General features: G+C 43.5%; 1 protein-coding gene and 2 long non-coding RNA genes across 7 annotated transcripts in view; 1 reads left to right on the top strand and 2 right to left on the bottom strand.

The window, feature by feature from the left end:
* Window positions 1-20,404, top strand: part of IL2RA (interleukin 2 receptor subunit alpha) — a 51,295-nt gene that overhangs the window by 5,273 nt on the left and 25,618 nt on the right. The window lies entirely within an intron of this gene.
* On the bottom strand, window positions 5,206-10,699 carry LOC135965006 (uncharacterized). The gene is made up of 2 exons (XR_010577818.2): window positions 10,602-10,699; window positions 5,206-5,302 (listed from the first exon to the last, which is right to left on the bottom strand). It is a non-coding gene; the product is annotated as an uncharacterized lncRNA (long non-coding RNA).
* LOC102122230 (uncharacterized) overlaps window positions 12,665-20,404 on the bottom strand; it is a 50,671-nt gene continuing 42,931 nt past the window's right edge. The window contains exons 5-7 of one of the 3 annotated variants that reach the window (XR_012417434.1): window positions 20,165-20,308; window positions 19,320-19,393; window positions 12,665-12,956 (exon numbers count right to left, since the gene is read on the bottom strand). This is a non-coding gene — a long non-coding RNA (uncharacterized lncRNA). Of the gene's footprint in view, window positions 12,957-19,219; window positions 19,394-20,164; window positions 20,309-20,404 lie in introns of those variants that run through there. The other 2 variants (XR_012417435.1, XR_012417436.1) reach the window with 2 other exon arrangements.

The raw sequence follows: 20,404 nt of genomic DNA, 5'->3' as shown, positions 1-20,404 counted from the left end.
TTCCAGGGACAGAGGCCACAAGACACAGGGCAGCAGGTGATCCACTGTGCTCCTACCCTGGACGGGGTGGAGGGGGGAGGGCGGTATCCTCTGCTGTTTGTTTGCTTGTGTAGGAATTTTCCCCTCAAACAATGTCCTTGTCTCCCATTGGAGAAGTTTTACATGAGTTGGAACCCGTCTCTCTTCTCTATTCCAGGCCGTTCCCTGAGAGAAGAGAAAAGGAAATCTTTTTTTATTTGGACAGTCTCACTCTGTCACCCAGGCTAGAGTGCAGTGGTGCAATCTCAGCTCACTGCAACCTTCACCTCCTGGGTTCAAGCGATTCTCTCGCCTCTGTCTCTTGAGTAGCTGGGATTACAGGCGTACACCACCATGCCTGGCTCATTTTTTGTAATTTTAGTAGAGATGGGGTTTTTGCTATGTTACATAGGCTGGTCTTGAACTCTGAACCTCAAGTCATCCACCTGCATGGGCCTCCCAAAGTGCTGGGATTATAGGCATGAGCCACTGTGCCCAGTGGAAAAGAGAATCTTAATTCAGTTGATTACTTCTAAAAATGATAAGACCTTCTTCACTGAAAGAGTTCACATAGAAGCTGAACTTGAATCCAGCCCTCTTAAATTTCAGTTCAGTATTCCCTGCACATCTGCAATCTATACATGAATTCTCAGTGGTATTCCTTCATCCATCCATTCATGCATAAGGATTACAGAGATGAAGAAAGTTCCAGCTCTTGTCCTCTTGTGCTCACAGTTTAACACGGGAGACAGAACTTCTGCTGAGTGGCTCCCACCCTGAAGTCAGCCAACAGTGTTTGCCGATAGCCCCCACTGAATACCCCCACCATATTCTCAAGTAACTCACTCATTTAGGGGAAGACAATAATATAATTGTCTCTAGAAATTTTAGGTATTTTCCACTCTAAGATTACTCCAGTTTTTGACTGATCTCAAGGCGACTCTGGGGTTTGCTTCTGTCAAAAAGAAACACAGTTCCCACTCGGAAATGTGTGGAAAGTAATTGTTCAAAACGCCAGCTGTACGTTAGTGTGCATCCAGGATGCTTTAAAAAGTGATGTCTGAGACTAATTAAGATGAATTAAGTGGACTCTCTGGGGAACAGAACTGAACATCACAATACCTTCTCTTCAGTTCCTTGTATACTTCCAAATTGCACTTAGGATTGAAACTCACCAAATTAGAGAGATGGAATAATGACTTTCATGGTTGGTCTGATTCACTAGGAACAGGTGTGCTCAAGCAGTACTTCTCAGCTTTTAATGTATTCAGAAATCATTCAGGGATCTTGTCATGGAGCAAATTCTGACTCGGGAGGTTAGGGGTTAGCGCCTAAGATTCTGATGTAAACAGATTTCACAGGAGGCCTATGTTGTTGGTGCATTTTGAGTAACCCCATTTTGAGTAACAGGGCCATCATGTCAGAGAAGAAATAGGCATTGCTTCTACCCACACAGAGCTTGCGAGTGAAACGAGAAAATAGGCTGAGCATGATAGCTCACGCCTGTAATCCCCGCACTTTGGGAGACCAAGGCAGGAGGATCACGTGAGCCCAGGAGTTCAAAACCAGCCTGGGCAACATAGTGAGACTCTGTCTCTTAAAAAAAAATTAGAAAAAGGGAAAACCAATCTGGGAAAGATCAAATATTGCAAAGAATGTCATAAATGATCAGAATAGGGAGAGCGACATGCTACCTGGAGAACTAGAAAAAAAATTCTCAGAGAAGGTGGCCCTGGGACCTCCTGGCTCTGAATGGCGGTTCTGAATATCAGGAGAGGGCTGGAGGATGGTATTTTCTAGTGATGTTGCTGGAGTCATATACATGGACCATGTTCCATCAGTAGTGAGCTGACCAATTAGAGAGATGAGGCGTTTGCCAGGACAACTACATAATGAGCCATATTTCAACATACATGCAGTTTTGGGTGTGTGTGCCGAGCAAAAGGAGTCTCAGATTCTCGGACAAAAATGAATACTTTTGGTCAGACAGACAGCATGTGAGTGCTTCTCACCCAGCTTCAACTCTGCAGTGTCTACAGGTGTCATTGGTCCCCAGCAGATGTCCTTGGTGCAATGGGTCACTGATCACTTATTGCCAGCACCACATGACCCTGGACGGCAGCCAAAGAGTTCCTGAGCCTTGTTTCCCTACCTCCACATTTTTTCCCTGACCCAGCCTGAGCCACGTGCACACCACAAGGCTGGAGTCCCAGGGGTTTTGTCCTGATAGCCCATTCTCCCACTCCCACACCTAACCAGTTCCCCAGGGGTTCTTGACCAGCAGCTCTGCCTGCAGCCCTCCACCCAGATCCTGCTTACAGGAGGGGTTCAGGTGGTGGGAAACTCCAAGGCAACAAAGTGTGGGTGGCATGGGTGGAGTTGACCGGAAGGTCACTGTGCTGGGAGGAAGAGGAACGGGAGGAAGGAAGGGGCAAGATACGGATCAGGAGTATTCACATCCTGTGCCAGCGGAGGGGCTTGCCCCATGGTAGAAGGTGTGGCCGGACGAGCTCGCTGGCCCATGTCCCCCCCTTTCCCAGGCTTTTCCCTCCCACGCTGTATGCAGTGCAAGAACAAGCTGATGCAATTGGACTAGCAGCAATTGAGTCCGTTTTTCCCAAAAGGAGAAGAAAGAGCAACATTTTAAAAGAATAAAAAGGAAGCTGCAGCCGGGTGCAGGGGCTCATTCCTGTAATCCCAGCACTTTGAGGGGCCAAGAGGGGAGGATCCCTTGAGCCCAGGAGTTCGAGACCAGCCTGGGCAACATAGTGAGACCCCACCTCTATTTTTCAAAATGATAATTAATTTTAAATAAGGAAGTTGTATTGAAGCCATTGGTTTCTTTATTCTAAAGAGTGTGGAAAATAGGACAGTCTCCAACAGGCCCTGATTTCGTTTGGTAACAAAGTGAGCAAAGCTGTAGACCAGGGAACAGATGGCTAGTTCAGGCCGGCCGTGCACCAACTCTGAGATTGAGATCTATGTTTCTTTTTGGGCTTCTTTGCTTCAAGCTTTGTTCCAGAAAACATTTGAACACTAGCTAGAACCACGACAGTGAATACCCATTGCCTAAATGCTGTCTTTCAGGTATTACGTTCAGACATAGTATTACTTCAGTTAATTCCCAAAATAAAGTAGGGCATATGATCATCTCCGTTTTATTTTATGCCTGGCGAACTGAGGCTTACAGTGGTTAAATGGGTTGCCCGATGTAGCCCAACAAGGAAGGGGCTAGGATTGGAAACAGGCGGTCTCATTCCAGAGCCTGCCTTTTTCCTCCTGTCTAAACTGCTGCTAAAGGTCAAAGACGAAGGTGCCATGTGAGCAGGGAAGTTATTTTTGGTTTTTACAAAGGTGAAGTAATAGGCTATGAATAATGCCCACTGCTCCTTCAGCCCCAGGTACATTCAGTGAGGCAGTACCCACAGAGCTGTGTGGCACTCCTCAACCTGCTGGAGCAGCCGGCCTCCTGCAGGATGGCTTAAGGCCCATCTGGTCCTGGGGGTCTGGCTTCTCTGGGTTCTGATGTTCCCTGCAGCCCTCCTTCTACCCCCAGAGCAGCTTGGGGCATCTTTGGAGAAAGCGGCACTGTCGCACCTGCCCCAGCAGCCACAAAACAGAGGAAATTCTGAGCACCTCCGGGCGTGAGTCACCACACCACATTCAGGAATTGCCACCTCTGCCCACAGAATCACCCACTCTTTTCTGTTTGGGACCAAAATAGATACCTCCTTCAGAAGCTTCTGCTTTCTGTACTCTCAGCAATAAAAAAACAAAGGCAAGGATAGGTGTGTGCCTCTGAGGCGTGAGAGGGGCGCGTTTTCTCCCTTCGGAAGGTTTTCAGAGAGAAGTTGTTGCTACAGCAGTAGGGGCAGCAGATGGGTTGCGGGTACAGGAGGAAGAGCGAGAATCAGGGCGATCGGAAACAACCTCTTGTGTGGCAGGACTGCTGGCTACTGGTTTGCTCATTCCTTTGTTCATTCATTAATTCAGCAAATGTTCACTGAGGAACTGCTGTGTGTCAGGCACAGGTTTGAGACACAGAGATGAATAAGAGCCCGTCCTTGACCTCTGCACAGACAATTATGACCCAGGCTAAGTGCTGAGATCAAGTTCAAAGGAGTCGATGGAACACGCAGATTGATGTTCATTACTCCTGCAAAACCCAGCACAGCTCACATCAGGGACTGCCTCATTCACATCATGTTCGATGTGACAGAGAGGACAGCAGAGAGCACTGTTTTGTCATCAACTACTAAAATTATCAAAACCAAACGCCACTAATTTTGAACTTCAGGTAGACAGAAGATGTGGAGTTTTCCTTTGCTCAAGAAATTCCTTTACAGAGAAAATGGGAACATTTCAAGTGAGAGTATTTCAATTCCTTTAATAACAACCTGTTTGCCACCTCACATTGCCCAAGTATTCTAGAAGCACCTTTCTCATAGACAGCTCTGACCAACTGCCCCACGCACATGCATGTGAACCGTTCCCCAATCTTCAAAGTCTGTGACCCCTCCAAGGAAGGGAGGAAGGAAGGAATCGTATTAGTCCCGTTTACATGATTATATACTTTGTAGCAAAGCAGCAATGTTTCTTTAAAAAATTATATATATATATAGCTGGGCACGATGGCTCACGTCTCTAATCCCAGCACTTTGGGAGGCTGAGGCTGGTGGATCACCTGAGGTCAGGAGTTCAAGACCAGCCTGGCCAACATGGTGAAACCCTGTCTCTACTAAAAATACAAAAGTTAGCCAGCTGTAGTGCTGCATGCCTGTAATCCCAGCTACTTTGGAGGCTGAGGCAGGAGCATCCTTTGAACCTGGAGGCGGAGGTTGCAGTGAGCCGAGATGGAGCCACTGCACTCCAGCCTGGGTGACAGAGTGAAACTCTGACTCAAAAAAAAAAAAAGAAAAAGAAAAGAAATATATATGTGTGTGTATTTTCTCCTCATGAAATGAGCCCCTTGAAGCAAATTGGCCCATCTTTTCAGAGAAAGATCAGTTTATTATGTTACCAAGTAAAGGGCAAAGGAATCATTTCTAAAAGTTTCGTTTGAAGTCCCCGGCATTTAAGTTGACGTCAGCCTCTTCCTGCCCCGGCGCCCTGAGAGTTTCCCGGGAGTTTTGGGGATGACACCCAGCGGCATGCATGACATCTCGCTGGCTGGGGGTAGGCCTGGTGGCTTCCCCGACGATGAAACCAGGCAAAGCCTGCAACACAGCTGAGTACCGGTGTGGTCTCTGCTTCCTGTCCTTGTGGTGGCACCTCTGCTTAAAGCCTGATTTAGAACAAAAAGAACTTCTGTAAAGGAGAAAACTCCTTATTTTAAATGGAAAGCAAAACAAACAATTACAAAAAAAAAAAAAAAAAAGTTGGAGGGGGGTTTCAGAATAAACGGGCCGTTTCTCCAGACATCTCGCTGATGCCCAGGTGGCGCTGAGACCACACGGTGAGCCTTTCGGCTGATGATGTTGATCCCTGGTTTACTGCACTTCGGGCTTTCACTACCTTTCACCCACTGGACCTTCAGTTTCACTTTCCCTCTCCCAGAGTCTCTCAAGCTCTGCTTCTCTGGCCTCGTTTTCAATCCAGTGCAAGAGGACCTGTAACCAGGGCACCCGTCCTCCTCCTCGTCCTGCGCTGGGATCCCAGCTCTGAGCACTTCCAGGCCAGACAGGCCTTGCTGCATGCTCTGCTTCTGTGATCTCACAGATTCTTCACAACCACCCTAGGAGATGGGGACTGTTAGCCCCATTCCCCCTTACCCCCATTTTTTGAGACAGAGTCTCACTCTGTTGCCCGGGCTGGAGTGCAGTGGCGTGATCTCGGCTCACTGCAACTTCTGCCTCCCAGGTTCAAGAGATTCTTATGCCTCAGCCTCCCAAGTAGCTGGGATTACAGGCACCCGCCACCATGTCTGACTAATGTTTGTATTTTTAATAGAGACAGCATTTCACCATGTTGGCCAGGCTGGTCTCAAACTCCTGACCTCAATTGATCCACCAGTCTCAGCCTCCCAAAGTGCAGGGATTACAGGCTTGAGCCACCATGCCCTGCTACCATTTCGATTTTACAGATGAGAAAACTGAGACCATGAGGCAGTAATTCACTCGCCCAAGAAAGCAAAGAGCCAGTAGATCTGAGAGAACCCATGCGTTCAGGCCTGACATAGGAAGCAAGCTGTCAACAGGCACCGTTAATCTCCTGGGCTTCCTAGGCAGGCCCTGAAGCTCTGGTTTTCAGTCACCCTGTTATTCATCCCCAAGTTGATCTCCCCTGAAAGCACCTGTCATGATGCCCTTTCCGCTGCAATAGCTCCAGTCATTTCCATTGCATCAGGGGCACTTTGCCACCTCCTCTGCCTGGCACACAACATGCTCTCCCGCCAAGACTGTTCCCTCAGCACATAGCACATCTTGGCCAGTAGGTCTCCTCCTGTCCTTCAAAGGGAACCACCTCATTTGTGATTTCCAAGCTGGACTCCCGGGAACACCGTCTTCCCTTTCTGGATTAATCTTCCCTGTCTTGTCTGCCTACTGGAATTTTTCCCAACCAGAAAAGCATCTTGAGAGAATGGAAAAGTCTTATGAATTTGGAAAGTTGACAGACTTGAATTCAAATCCTAGCTTGAACTTGCGAATTTCTACTTTCCTTTACGAAAACCTTTGCGTGCCATTCTGTGCAGGCACTAGCAAGATGGTAGGAGTGAGATGGATACAGTAGGATGAGTGCTGCGTAAAGAAAAGGGAGCTAAGTCTGGGACTGCAGAGAAATGCCACGAAGCACAGACAGGGGAAGGGTCCCGGAGGCTTTCTAGAGAAAGATGACAGCCAATGGGAGCTCTTCAGAGAAAGCAGGAGTCGAGAAGGCGGAAATGCATTAGGAAGTGTGGCATGAGCATGATGGTTAATTTTAATGTGTCAACTTGCATGGGCTAAGGATGCCCAGAGAGCTGGCTAAACATTCTCTCTGGGTGTGTCTGTGAGGGTATTTCCAGGAGACACTAGCGTTTGAATTGAATAGACTGGGTAAATTTCTTGTTGGTAGACTAAGTAAAGAAAAATCACCCTCACCATTGTGGTGGGGATCATCCAACCATGGAGGACCAGAATAGAACAAGAAAGCAGAGGAAGGTTGCGTTATCTCTGTTCAAGTTGGGACATGTGTCTTCTGCTCTTGGACACTGGCACTCCTGGTTCTCCAGCTTTTGGACTCTGGGACTTACAGCAGGGCCCCTCTGGTCCTTAGACATTCAGTCTTAGACTGAGCCACACCACCAGCTTTCCCAGTTGTCCAGCTGCAGCTGGCATCTCGTGGGACTTCACAGCCTCCATAATTGAGTGAGCCAATTCTCGTATAAATATTCTCTTATTTTTCTGCATACATCCTATTGGTTCTGTCTCTCTGGAGAACCCTGAGTAATACAATGACCAAAGCCCAAGACAAAACACGTGGTGAGCTCCAAGAGCCACACAGAGTCCCGTATGGCAGGAGAGCTCAGACACATGGTGGAAGCAGAGATTTTGAAGCTGGGCATGAGCTGTGTCTTGCAGCCTCGCCATGTCACTGGGCTTAAACTGTGTCCTGGAAGGAACAGAACATCCCAGAGGGGTCTCAGTCAGGGCGTGGCTTGTACTTTGGAGAGACAGCACTGGGTTTATGTGAAGAATGAAGGGAGAAGAGAAAGCACTGGTCTATGTAAAGAATGAAGGGAAGCAGAAAGGCAAACCTGTAGGGCATTGAGTAACCTCCATGGAAGTCCATGAGGGCAGGTTTTTAACCTTGGTGGGCCTCAGCTTCTGTTCGTATGAAATGGGAATAACACAGACCTTGCTGGGTGCTGGAAGGCTACATAAGCTAGCCTGCCTAGAGTGACCAGAGCACAGTAGGTGCTCACTAAATGTGACTTGCTGGACTTGTAGTCTGCATGGCCAAAGGCCCTTCCCTTGGACCTTTCCATGTGGATGCCTCACAAGCTGCTCAGTCTACACACCCAGAACTGTCCTCCCTCCCCGGAACCTACTCTTTCTCCTCTCCTTGCTATTTCAATGAATGGCACCCCATCTTCCCCATTGCCCAGGAAATCTGGGCAAAATTCTTGTTTCTTCCTTTTTGTCCTCCATGCACCTAATCCAGCCTCAATTTTTGGCAATTCCAACTTCTAAAATCTCTTAACGCCAGCAACCCCTCTTCTTGCTTACTCATCACCACCCATCCCAGGATTCCCATGACAGCCTTCCTGTGATGCGAGACAGACACATGACAAGGGCAGTTGAGGGTCAGGGCCACAGGAGCAGGATGCAGCCAGCACATGAGGGAGGGCAGGCGGGAGGACAGAGGGACACTCGTGCGTAAGAGCACACGCTTGTCAGGCTGCCTGGGTCCAAGTCCTAGCTCCACCACCGAGGGGCTGTGTGGCTCTGGGCAAGTCCCTGGGCCTCTCTGTGCCTTAGTTCCTGCCTCTATAGAATGGAGATGAGAAGAACACATCATCTCATAATTAATTATTGCATAAGTATTAATTTTAATTATATTGACTATTATACTCTATTAGTGTATGATGTCTTTTATTATATATATTTATCATATAATATACTAATATTAATGAGTACACGATAGTATTTTATATAACATATCTTAATTGTTTATTATATATCTGTATAGTTATTATTTTATTATCATATAAGATAATTTCATATGATAAGATGGTATTTTATATATTTCATTTATGATATATTTATGTTATAGTTATATACTTTATTATATTTGAATTGTGATGTCTAATAAAATAATAGGTATGTTAATTATCCTTCATATTCATAATAAGCTCCTTCATTGGTGTCAGGGAAGCCTAGAACGTTTCTGCGTGTGAGCTCTGCTGTGTGCTCGGCATGCAGTGTGTTGCATCTCAGCTGATGTGATTGCCGTTCTTGGTGGCCCAGAGGCACAGGGTGCAGGATGCAGGGTGCATGCTACAGGCAGTAAGAGCTTTGGAGTGGGCTGACTCCTGAGCCTTCCTCTGGTGCTGTGGCTTCTGAGGCCCCCAGGTGACAACCAGCCTTTGCCATCCTAGTATTTCCTCTATGTTCATCCTGCCTTCTGAGTGTGGGACAGGCCACACTCCTGACACCACCAGCATCAGGTGCTGTGCACATGGCATGAGGTCGGGATGGAATGCTGTTGGCATGGGGATTGTTCCTTGGGCTAGCTGTGTCCACATGGTCTGATTAACCCCTTCTGCACATCAGCAAGGGTTCAGCCCCTCCTCAGGGCTAGGGCATGTGCAGGACATGCAGTGATTTGAGAGTCCTTGGATAATGCATACATGTTCTCCATGCAAGCATGCAGAGATGGAGAGGGTCTTTGTCCCTTTCAGTCCTAACATTCTGTGGCTTAATAACTACTTGTCCTACACCCGAGTAAAAAGCAGGATCTCAGCACTGTGCTGAGGAAGCCTTTGAACCTTCCAATAGGACATGGGATCCCCGCCTGCATCTTAAGTTCCCATGTCCTTAAGAAACATGGCCACCTTGGAATTCAGCTTTCTAAGAAGCCCAGTGTGAATGCTCACCCCCACTAACCCTAGGTATCTGTTGAAAAGAATAGAACCCACCTACTGAAACTATCAGAGATCAAATGTTGTATGTTGACTAAGAATTTGTGTTAAGGCAGGAATAGTTGAGAACCAATACTTTAAAGGAACTCTGAAGAAATGCAGCCTGTGCTTCCTCTCAGCATGGCTGCAGGAGAGGGCTGGGTCAGCAGACAGGCCTTTTGACCCACCCACAGCTGAATACAAAGACTGAACTCAGCAAAAGCCTTGAGGTTGCATTTATGTGTCTGAGGCCAGTCCCTGGAGCACAGGCATGGGCTTTTGGTACCATGTAACCTACAACTTTAACCTCTCTGTTCTATGCTGTCCACTCCACCAGTCCCACAGTGCCTGAAATGTCATTGTCTTCCCTGATGTCTGGGGTAGCATCTGTGAACATGTGGATTTGATACTTTCATGATGCCGTCTGTCTCTACTGAATCCTTCTTAAGCAAAATTACAGTAGACTAGCAGATCATGGTAGTATCTGAAGGCCCCAAGACCCCAGAACCTCAATCAGTGCTCCCCACTTCCCATGGTTTTCTCCCAAATGTGCTTTCTCCCAAATGTGTTTCCACATTTGGATTGTCATTCTCTGTGAAAGGGCATGATCCCTGTCAACAACACACAGTATATGCAATGTGTGTCTTGTGTAAAACTGAGTGTGAATTCTTGAGAGCAGGAAGGAAAAGGGGTACAACAGTGCCCCCTGGGAGATGGCTGAGGAGCAGGGCAGAGTGAGCCTGGCTGCTGGGAACCCCTGACCAGAACTCTGGGTTCTGGACATGTGGGCTTGGCCTGCCTGACACAATTAGGATTTGTGTCAACAGGACCGGCCTTCACCTGACACCAACTGGGCTGTGGTTCCCAGGAGAAACACTTAGCATCATGACTTCGGAGGTTGCCATCGTTTTTGATGACTTTTTCTTTTTCCTTCTTTTCTGTTTCCTCCTTAAGTTTCTACCTGTAAGTAAGTTATACTTACTTATTCTGTCTTTCTTTACACTCTCAGGGGAAATTCCGTTGAGTTGAAAATTTCCTCAGCTCCTCGCTCCAGTTTCTCAGAAGAGTCTCTCTCCTTGCAGAAAAGACTGTGGGCGGGAGTCACCGATTTAGCATATTTCTACTAAAAATATGACTCCATCCCAAGAAATTGGTTTTAAAGATTTGAGGAAAAACTGCTTTAAGATTTCAGAGAAAGAAAAAGAGTCTGTTTCTACTTCCCCCTTTTAAATCTGATAACTTTTATTTTAATCGGGTTGACATTCTGTGGTGAGCTTGTGGTTAACTCTTTCATGCCCGGAAACCTGTTGTCGACCGAGAAGACTCCCAGGATTAGAAAATAACCAGCACCCAACGTTTCATTTGCGGAAGCATTTGAGGTCCCAAAATGTGATGGTTTAGCGGCAGCTGCTTGTAGGGGTATTTTTGGTTTCCTGCTTCTTTTTTTCCTTCTAAGTAAAGAGAAAATAACTAGATCCCTCCACCCCACCATCCCATCGTTGTGTTGTTGTTGTTTAACAAGTGTTGAGTAAGGCACAGTCGTTCTCCAAAAGGGTCTTACCCTGTGAGTTACTCATTTTAGGGTTGCGGAAACTCTGACTATTTGACCCAGTCAACCAGGCCTCAGAAACTGTGGGTCAGATAACAAATAACTACAGTGCTTCTGTGCTAATTACTACAGAGATGTGCTCAAGTGCCTGGAGATCTCCTTGAAGCAAAGGTCTCCTCCTTGAAGCACACGGCCTTCTTCTCCTTTCCCCAGGGAATCAGGCAACTTTTCTTTGATGACAGCAACTTCCTTAAATCCCCCAAGCCCTGAAACAGGCACTTTACTTCTCCCACATTTCCTTCAACATTTGTGCTTGCTGAATGAAACAAGGAAGGGGAATGTTTGTTTGAATGAACCAATCAATGGGTAACAGCACCAATGCTAATGCGAACACACTCAAGTACTCATTCAGAACCTACCATGGCCCAAGGTTTGTGCTCTGCTTTTGGGTGCTGATCCAGCCAAAAGAATGGGTGGAGAGGGAGTGGTAGGTGAAGTCCCAATACTACCACTTATATTTTGGATTCTCTTATTTTTTCCTCTGGTCACATGCATACATAAATTTTATATCTCTGTAATTATGCCATTTAAAAATCCTCCTACTGAGGTAGAAGGTGGGACTCAACTCCAGAGGCAGAGCTCTGACACCGGACCAAATTGAGGACTAGCAAAAACAGGATTGGGGCAGAAGCAGCTTTCCATAAGAACACCCATGAGTGTGCCGTGTCAGTTTACCATTGCCATGGCAACACCCAGGCATTCCTGCTCCTTTCCATAGCACTGACCAGATGACCCAAAAGTTACTAGCCCTTCCCTAGAAATTTCTGCACAAACTGCCCCTTAAACTGCATGTAATTGAAAGCAGATATAAATATGAATGCAGAACTGCCCTGACCTCCCACTCTCTGCCTATGTGGTTGCCCTGCTCGGCAGAAGCAGTCACGGAGCTGTAGCACAGCAGGAACTACAACATCGCCACTTCAATAAAGCTATTTTCTTCCATTCTACCACTGGCTTGCCCCTGAATTCCTTCTTGGGCAAAGCCAAGGACCCTTGCGGGCTAAGCCCCACCCTGGGTCTCGCTTGTCCTGCCTCACTACCACCTTCTCTAGGAAGACGCTCGAGGCTTAATCATTGTATTGAATTCAGCTGCTGAGGACTGAGAGGTGATTTGGATGATTGACTTAATAAATAAAATTGGGAGTTAGACTTTCCGGCTGTGGACTTGCCACTGAGTTGGGGGAGAGGGGGATTTCTTTCTCTGATAAATTTCCACATCCACAGACAGAAGGAAAAGACCCTGAACTAATCACTTCCTTTGGAAGAAGCTTTGGTAAAGAATCAACATTTGGGAGGTTGGCAAGAAGAACCTATTTGTTCTATAAATATTTAAAAATTATTAAAATTTCAAACAATACAGAAAAACATGAAGATTAATATAACCATCATGTGCCCACCATCAGGATTCAGTAAATGTTTACAGTTTACCTTGGTTGTTTCATGTCCTTTTTGTTTATTTTAAATACATGCTCTTGTCGTGCATGATGGTTCATGCCTGTAATCCCAACACTTTGGGAGGCTGAGGCAGGTAGATCACCTGAGGTCAGGAGTTCAAGACTAGCCTGGTCAACATAGTGAAACCCCATCTCTATCAAAAATACAAAAAATTAGCCTGACGTGGTGCAGACACCTGTAATCCCAGTTTCTCAGGGGGCTGAGGCAGGAAAATCACTTGAAACTGGGAGGCAGAGGTTGCAGTGAGCCCAGATCTCGCCATTGCACTCCAGCCTGGGTGACAGAGAAAGATTCCATCTCAAAAAACAAAACAAACACAAACAAAAAGAAATAAATACATGCTATAGATATAGTGGAGCTCCCTCTCTGTCCAACCCAATCCCATTCTTCCCTTCCAGTAACTGCTCTCTTGAACCTGGGTTGTATCTCCTGATGCAATATACACTACTGGTTTGTTTTTTATTTTATACTTAAATGCATGATATACTGTTTCTTTTTGCAACTTTGCTTTTTTCACTCAACACTGTTTTTGAGATTCGTTCTTGATGTTTATTCTTTTTAACAACTGTACATTATTACATTGTATAATAATACAGTTATTGCTAATGCTGAGTTTATTAATCTAACCTTCTTTTGATGGACAATTAGATTGTGTCTGCTTTTTCCCTATTACAAGCAATGCTCTGATAAACAGCCTTGAATGTGTGCACATATGCAAGAATTTCTCTAGGAATATACCTAGAAGTGAAATCACTGATTCAGCTTTAATTTTACTGCTATATTTAAAATTTTCTCATTGAAATTGCTATGCTAATTTGCAATCCTCATCAGCAATTTATAAAATTTCCTGAATTCCTCACATATTCCTCATCATCACTTACCACTGGGAAATTTTAACATTTTTTTGCCAATCTGATAATATAAAATAAAGTCTCATTACTATCTTAAGTTTCAGTGATACCTGGTGATATTGAGCATGCTTTCATATGTTTTTTTGGTCATCTCTGTGGCCTCCTTGTTCATATCCTTTGTCCCTATTTTTATTGGGTTGTTGGCTTTTTACTTATCGATTTGTAAGTCTTCCTTATGTATTATGGATACTAAGTCTTTGGATAATTATAGATTCTTGGATTTTCTAGGTAGATATTATTATTTATAAATGACAATTTTATTTTTTCTTATCCACTTCTTATTCCTCTGATTTCTTTTGCTTGTTCCATTGCATTAGCTGGGGTGTTCAATACAGTAGAGAATAAAAGCAGGAATTATATATGTTTCCACCATTAAATAGAAAGCTTTTAAGGTATCAGGTACATGTCATTTTCTGTAAGATTTCAGTGTCTACCATTTATTGGTTAAAGAAGTTTCCTTCTATTTCTACTATCTAAAAATTTTTTTTTCTTTTAATCGATAACGGATATTCTTTTCATCATCATTAGATGCTCTTCTTCTTCTATTAAAATGATCATGTAGGTTTTCTCCCTTTATACCGTAAAAGTACTTAAGTACATCGAGAGATTTTCCAACGTTAAACCATTCACTATTGCTGGAATAAATTCTGACTGATCAGAATTTTTTTTTTCTTAATACATTGCTAGAATCAGGTGCAAATGTGTTAACATTCTCCAGTTTGACTGTAGAGTTAATTTCTTTTTGTAATTCTTCACCTTAACCATATGTATTGTTGAGTGTATACATGTTCAAGATTACCATAACTTCCAGAATAATTTTTATTTGTGAAAATGCTTTTTTGGTCTAGTTTCTCTTATGTTATCGTAGCTATGGAGCTTTCTTATATCTGGCTACCTTATCAACAATATGTATTGTTGAGTGTACACAGGGTCAAAATTATTATAACTTCCACAATGATTTTTATCTGTGAAAATACATTTTTGGTTTAGTTTCTTCTATGTTATTGTAACTATTGAGCTTTCTTTTGGTTACTAAATATCTGCATATAATGTATTTTCCAGCCCTTTAGTTCAATCTTCACATGTCACTATATTTTAAAGATGTCTTTTGAAATAACAAAAATAGACCTTGTGCAGGACTTGGGGGAAAATTATTTCCCCTAAGTCGGAATATCTCTGTCTTTTACAAGCAAGCTTAATCCATTTATATTTATTGTACTACATTTGGACTTATTTATGCTATTTTACTTTGAACTTTTATTAACCATTATTTTTCTTTTACTGTTATATTTATCCTTTCTTGTCTTCTATTAGTTGATTGAGTTTCCTTTATTTTCTCTTTTCCTTCTACTAGTTTGCATATTATATGTTTTAATTCTACTTTTAGAATTAACTCACCCTTTAAGTTCTCAAAGTACTCTTGATGTTAAAAGTCCACAGTTAATTAACATCTCTCCCAGTTCTAGGATCTTCTGTTCAGAACTTAGCACATTTCTGGCAACTAAGGATTGGCAACTGTTAAAAAATGTCATTTTCCATTATATTTTTGGATTGGTTATTGCTGATATATAAAAAATGTTGAATTTTATAAATGAATTTTCTATCTGGCCATCTTATCAAACTCTTAATAGTTCTAATACTTTAACTGTCTTGGGTTTTCTAAGTACTTAATTAAATTCCTCACATAGAATGATTATTTTTGTCTTCTTTTTTCTAACAATTGTATGCCTTATCTATGTTACCAGTTTTATCAGATCACTAATAATGAGGGTTCTTTTAAAGTCAATTGGAGTGAGAAAAACCCAAAGATGCCACTAAGTCTTTGAGTGTCTTTGGGGAAGAAAAGGTAGATTTAGGAAAAGAGAGACAAAAGGCAAAGCGAACAACTAAGACAATACCATATATCACAAATTTAGGTTTGATTTAATGATGGCTAAGAAAAAATTTGTAATTGTATATAAAAGTGTATTTGTATATAGGATAGTTTAAATAAATAATAGGTGATGTGGGCAGCCAACAACAACCAAAAATCACTGGAAGTATTCAAATTCAACCATGGTGATTTGGTTGATAGCAACTGGAGAACCGACCATGCTTCAGTAGATTGAAATCCGTTATAATCTATTATTGTGAATATAGGTGACAGGAAACAACCGAATACAGTGTTCTCATAAATAGTTCTTAGAATATGAATTCAAAAGAAACTCTATTTCCTCATTCTGACACAATCAAGCTTAATCAATTAACATTTTAAGTATTGTTTTTCAGCTTAGAAAGTTGGCTGGGTTTGGTGGCTCACGCCTGTAATCCCAGCACTTTGGGAGGCCAAGGCGGGTGGATCATGAGGTCAAGAGATCGAGACCATCCTGGCCAACACGGTGAAACTCCACCTCTACTAAAAACGCAAAAATTACCCGGGCTTGGTGGTGGGCGTCTGTAATGTTGTTGCCCAGGCTGGAGTGCAGTGGTGTGATCTCGGCTCACTGCAACCTCTGCCTCCAGGGTTCAAGCCATTCTCCTGCCTCAGCCTCCCAAGTAGCTGGGATTACAGGCACCCACCACCATGCCCGACTAATGTTTTGTATTTTTAGTAGAGATGGGGTTTCACCATGTTGACCAAGCTGGTCTTGAACTCCTGACCTCAGGTGATCCACCTGCCTCGGCCTCCTGAAGTGCTGGGATTCAGGCATTTTTAAGATGCAGGTTAAATGAGCAAAGATGCAAATTAAATGAGCATTCAGAGAAAGAAAGCCAAAGAGATGAGGAACCAGGAGATTGTGATTCTTACGATACCAAAAATGAAATTTTAGGCAGGAATTTTGAGGAGAATGAACACTACTGGGCTTGGCCACTAGGAGCTTCTTGGTGCACTTTGTTAAAATAGTTCCAGTGGAAGCAGAAGACGCACCAGAAGGTCATGGGATGAGTGGTTCGAGAGGAAGTAGAAACAGTGAGGCACACGACTCTCAGGAGGTATTGACTTGTGAGGAAAAGAGGACTGATTGCTGGGAGGACCTTTAAGTACCTGGGATGCTCATCAGTTGCGGAGGGGACCCGGTGAGACCCTCAGAGAGAGGGTAACTGGCGGGGGGCACAGTGCATAGTGGGGGAATTCACGTTAGAGAGATAACCACAGAAAAAAGAGCAAATGGGCCGGGTGCGGTGGCTCACACCTGTAATCCCAGCACTTTGGGAGGCCGAGACGGGCGGATCATCTGAGGTCAGGAGTTTAAGACCAGCCTGGCTAATAAGGTGAAACCCCATCTCTGCTAAAAATACAAAAATTAGCTGGGTGTGGTGGTGGGTGCCTGTAATCTCAGCTACTCAGGAGCCTGAGGCAGGAGAATCGCTTGAACCTGGGAGGCGGAGGTTGCAGTGAGCCGACATCGTGCCACTGCATTCCAGTTTGGGTAACAGAGCTAACCTCTGTCTCAAAAAAAAAAAAAAAAATAGAAAGAAAGAAAGAATAAAGAGCAAATGATGAGTGCAAATGGGGAAATTTTGACATGTGAAAAAGGAAAGTTGAGGGAGTGCAAAAGCCAAGGAGAAAGTTGAGAGTAAGTGAGAAAGAGCCATCAAGTGAATAAGCCACCTGACCTAATTCTCAGTATCTCCAGGGGTTAGGTGGCAGCAGAGGTAGAGGACTGTAGATTTTGTCTGCAGTCTGTAGAGGTAGCACCTCATCTTTCCATCTCTGATACTGGTCTGCACTACAAATTATGTAACTTCTTTCTTTCCTTTTTTTTTTTTTTTTTTTGTTGAGACAGGGTCTCACTCTGTCCCCCAGGCTGGGGTGCAGTGAAGCAATCTCGTTGCAGCCTTTCCCTCCTGGGCTCAAGCGATCCTCCCAACTCACACTCCCGAGTAGCTGGGACCACAGGCGCACACCACTATGCCCAGCTAAATTTTGTACCTTTTGTAGAGACAGGGTCTCTCTGTGTTGCCCAGGCTGGTCTCAAACTCCTAGGCTCAAGTGATTTGCCCACCTCATCCTCCCAAAGTGCTGGGATTATAGGCGTGCACCACCATGCCCAGCCTAGCTGTGTAACTTTCAACAAGTGACTAAGATTCTCAGCCTACATGTCTTGATCACTGAATGAGATTATAATACCATGCAAAGGAATGTTATAAAAAATCTTTGGTAAAATAAAAATAAAAAACTTGGCTGGGGGTGGTGGCTCATGACTGTAATCCCAACACTCTGGGAGGCCAAGGCAGGTGGATCAGTTGAGCCCAAGAATTTGAGACCAGCCTGAGCAACATTGCAAGACCCCATCTCTATAAAAAATACAAAAATTAGCTGGGCACAGTGATGCACGCTTATAGTTTCAGCTACTCAGGAGGCTGAGGCAGTGAGGCAGGAGGATAGCTTGAGACCAGGAAGTTAATGCTGCAGTTAGCTGTGACTGGGCCTCTGTACTCCATCCTGGGTGACAAAGCAAGACCCTGTCTCAAAAAACAACAAAACAAAACAAAACAACTCTGTACCAAAAGATGGTATTACACTTTTCAGGCTGGTAAATCCAAATCTAAAGAAGCTCAGATTCTCACAAGAGTCAACTTCACCTAACCTCTGGTTCCAACAAACTCTTTCCAGTCTCCCACAGGGATTTCCTCTGGGAGTCAATGAGCTTAAGGTATTGTGAAATTTGGCTAGGGGTCTGGGAGGAATTCTTTTCATTTCATGTTACAGACAGAGCATCTGAAATGAGAAGGGACCACAGTGAGCCAGTGACTGAAGCAGGAGGAAGATTCTGACACCCAGAGCTTTCCCTTCAACATTTCCTTCTGTTTATTCCTTATCTAGACTTCCATTTTCCTACCCCATAGATACCCACTCTTTTGCCCCTAACTTGCCTTCAACTCCTCTACTGTCTTGTAAATGTCCCATGTGTGCTTGAAAAAAGAGTGGGCTCTGCTATTGTTGGAATCAAATTTGTTAATTGTGGTTATGACATTTGATTGTTCTTACTGATTTTCTGTCTGTTTGACCTATCCATCATAAAGGAAGACACTGTTAAAATTTCTCATTATGATAGTAGATTTCTAAATTTATCCTTGTTTTGTCAATACTTGCTTTGTGTATTTTGAAGTTATGTTGTTGGGTGCATAGAAGTATGTAAGTGTTATGTTTTCCTGGTTCTTGTTTTGTATATTTTGAAGTAATGTTTTTGAGTGCATAACATATAGCATTTTTATGTTTTCCTGGTGAATTGAACCTTTAGCAATACATACTGACTTCTGTATTTCTATTAATGCTTTTGCCTTGAAGTCTGATGTTAACATAATTCCTTGGAATCAATTGTCCATTCTTTTAGTTTCAAACTTTTGGAGCCTTTATGCTTTAAGCATGTCTCTTATGAACAGCATATAACTGCATATTTTAAAAAATATATGTAGTCCAACATTCTTTAACTATAGTTAGTCTATTTACATTGGTAATTATTACTGATATAGTTTGATGAATTTCCACTGTCTTATTTTGTTCTTTACTTTTTACCTTCTCTTTCTATGCATTTTCCCCTTCTTTTGATTTAAGTAAGTTTTTATCCTATTTTATTCTTTTTTCCCAATAGCTTGTAAGTTATTCACTTTACTCTGTCATTTTAGATGTAATTTTTAACATTTTAACGTGAATCCAGACTTTATAAAGCCCAGATTTAGCCAATACAATAGCCTTCTTCTCAAATAATAAATAACCTTAGAACAAATTGCCTCCACAAACCTTTTCTACACAGTTCTGTCTTCTTCCTCCTTGCTTCTTTGTGTGCATTTATGTTTGCTATTTGAAAGAATTTCCTGAAAGTAAAAGTGAGATTTTTTAGAAGGCTGACATGAGGGCAGCAATGGTAGACTTTCACGTGACTCCTGTCCCATCACCTTGAGCTGTGTGGTTTAGGCAACTTACTTAATCTCTCTGAACCTCAATCTCTTGCTTTGTAAAGCGGGGATGACAATATCCACCTTTCAGAGCCATAATGAGCACTGAAGGTAATATATGCAAAGAAGCAGCACATATGCAGGGATCAGATATCATAGTTATTATTACATAGATAACCCCAAATAAAGGGCCTGGGCCCTCTGACTTCTTCAAAGATAATAATCTGAACTAAACCACAACATCACACAAACACCTCCCAGCACCCAGATAGTTTAGACATAGCTCCACCTCTTTGTGAGAGATAACCTTCAACAGATAGGTGAAAAGCATGCTCCTTCCTGAAGATTATGATTCTGGGTGTTGGAAAAGCACTGAACTAGGAGTCAGGGAACCTGGTGATCTGTTGTAATCCAAGGCTTGCCACAAACTTGTGGAATGACCACAGGCTCAGTGTTCTTATCTAGAAGATGTAGAGGTTGGCCTAAATGATCTTTAAGGTCTCTTCTCGTTCCTATATTCTATGATACCATTAAAAGGGATGTTTGACATGTTCTGCGGTATTTTATTTTGCACCCAAACCACTTACTTTCTAAAGGCCTAAACTGCTGGTTTGAGTTTCCCAAGGAAGCGAGAGACAACCTTTGATATTATGCATATCTTTGGAGTTCTTATTAAACAGTAAACCTCACCTGACAATCAAAGATAGCCTCTGGCTCCAACATCTTCTTTCCAGTCTCCTATAGGGATTTCCTCTGTGAGTCAACGAGCTTAAGGTGAAACTTGGCTAGGGGTCTGGGAGGAATTTTTTTCATTTCATGTTACAGACAGAGCATCTGAAATGAGAAGGGACCACAGGGAGCCAGTGACTGGAACAAGAGGAAGATTCGGATCTCTGACACCCACAATCTGTCTGATTCTGACGCAGAAGA

This window comes from Macaca fascicularis, chromosome 9, assembly GCF_037993035.2.
Source record: "Macaca fascicularis isolate 582-1 chromosome 9, T2T-MFA8v1.1".
Taxonomy (NCBI): domain Eukaryota; kingdom Metazoa; phylum Chordata; class Mammalia; order Primates; family Cercopithecidae; genus Macaca; species Macaca fascicularis.
Note: the sequence above shows the minus strand (reverse complement) of the source record. Positions and strands in the feature narration are given on the sequence as shown.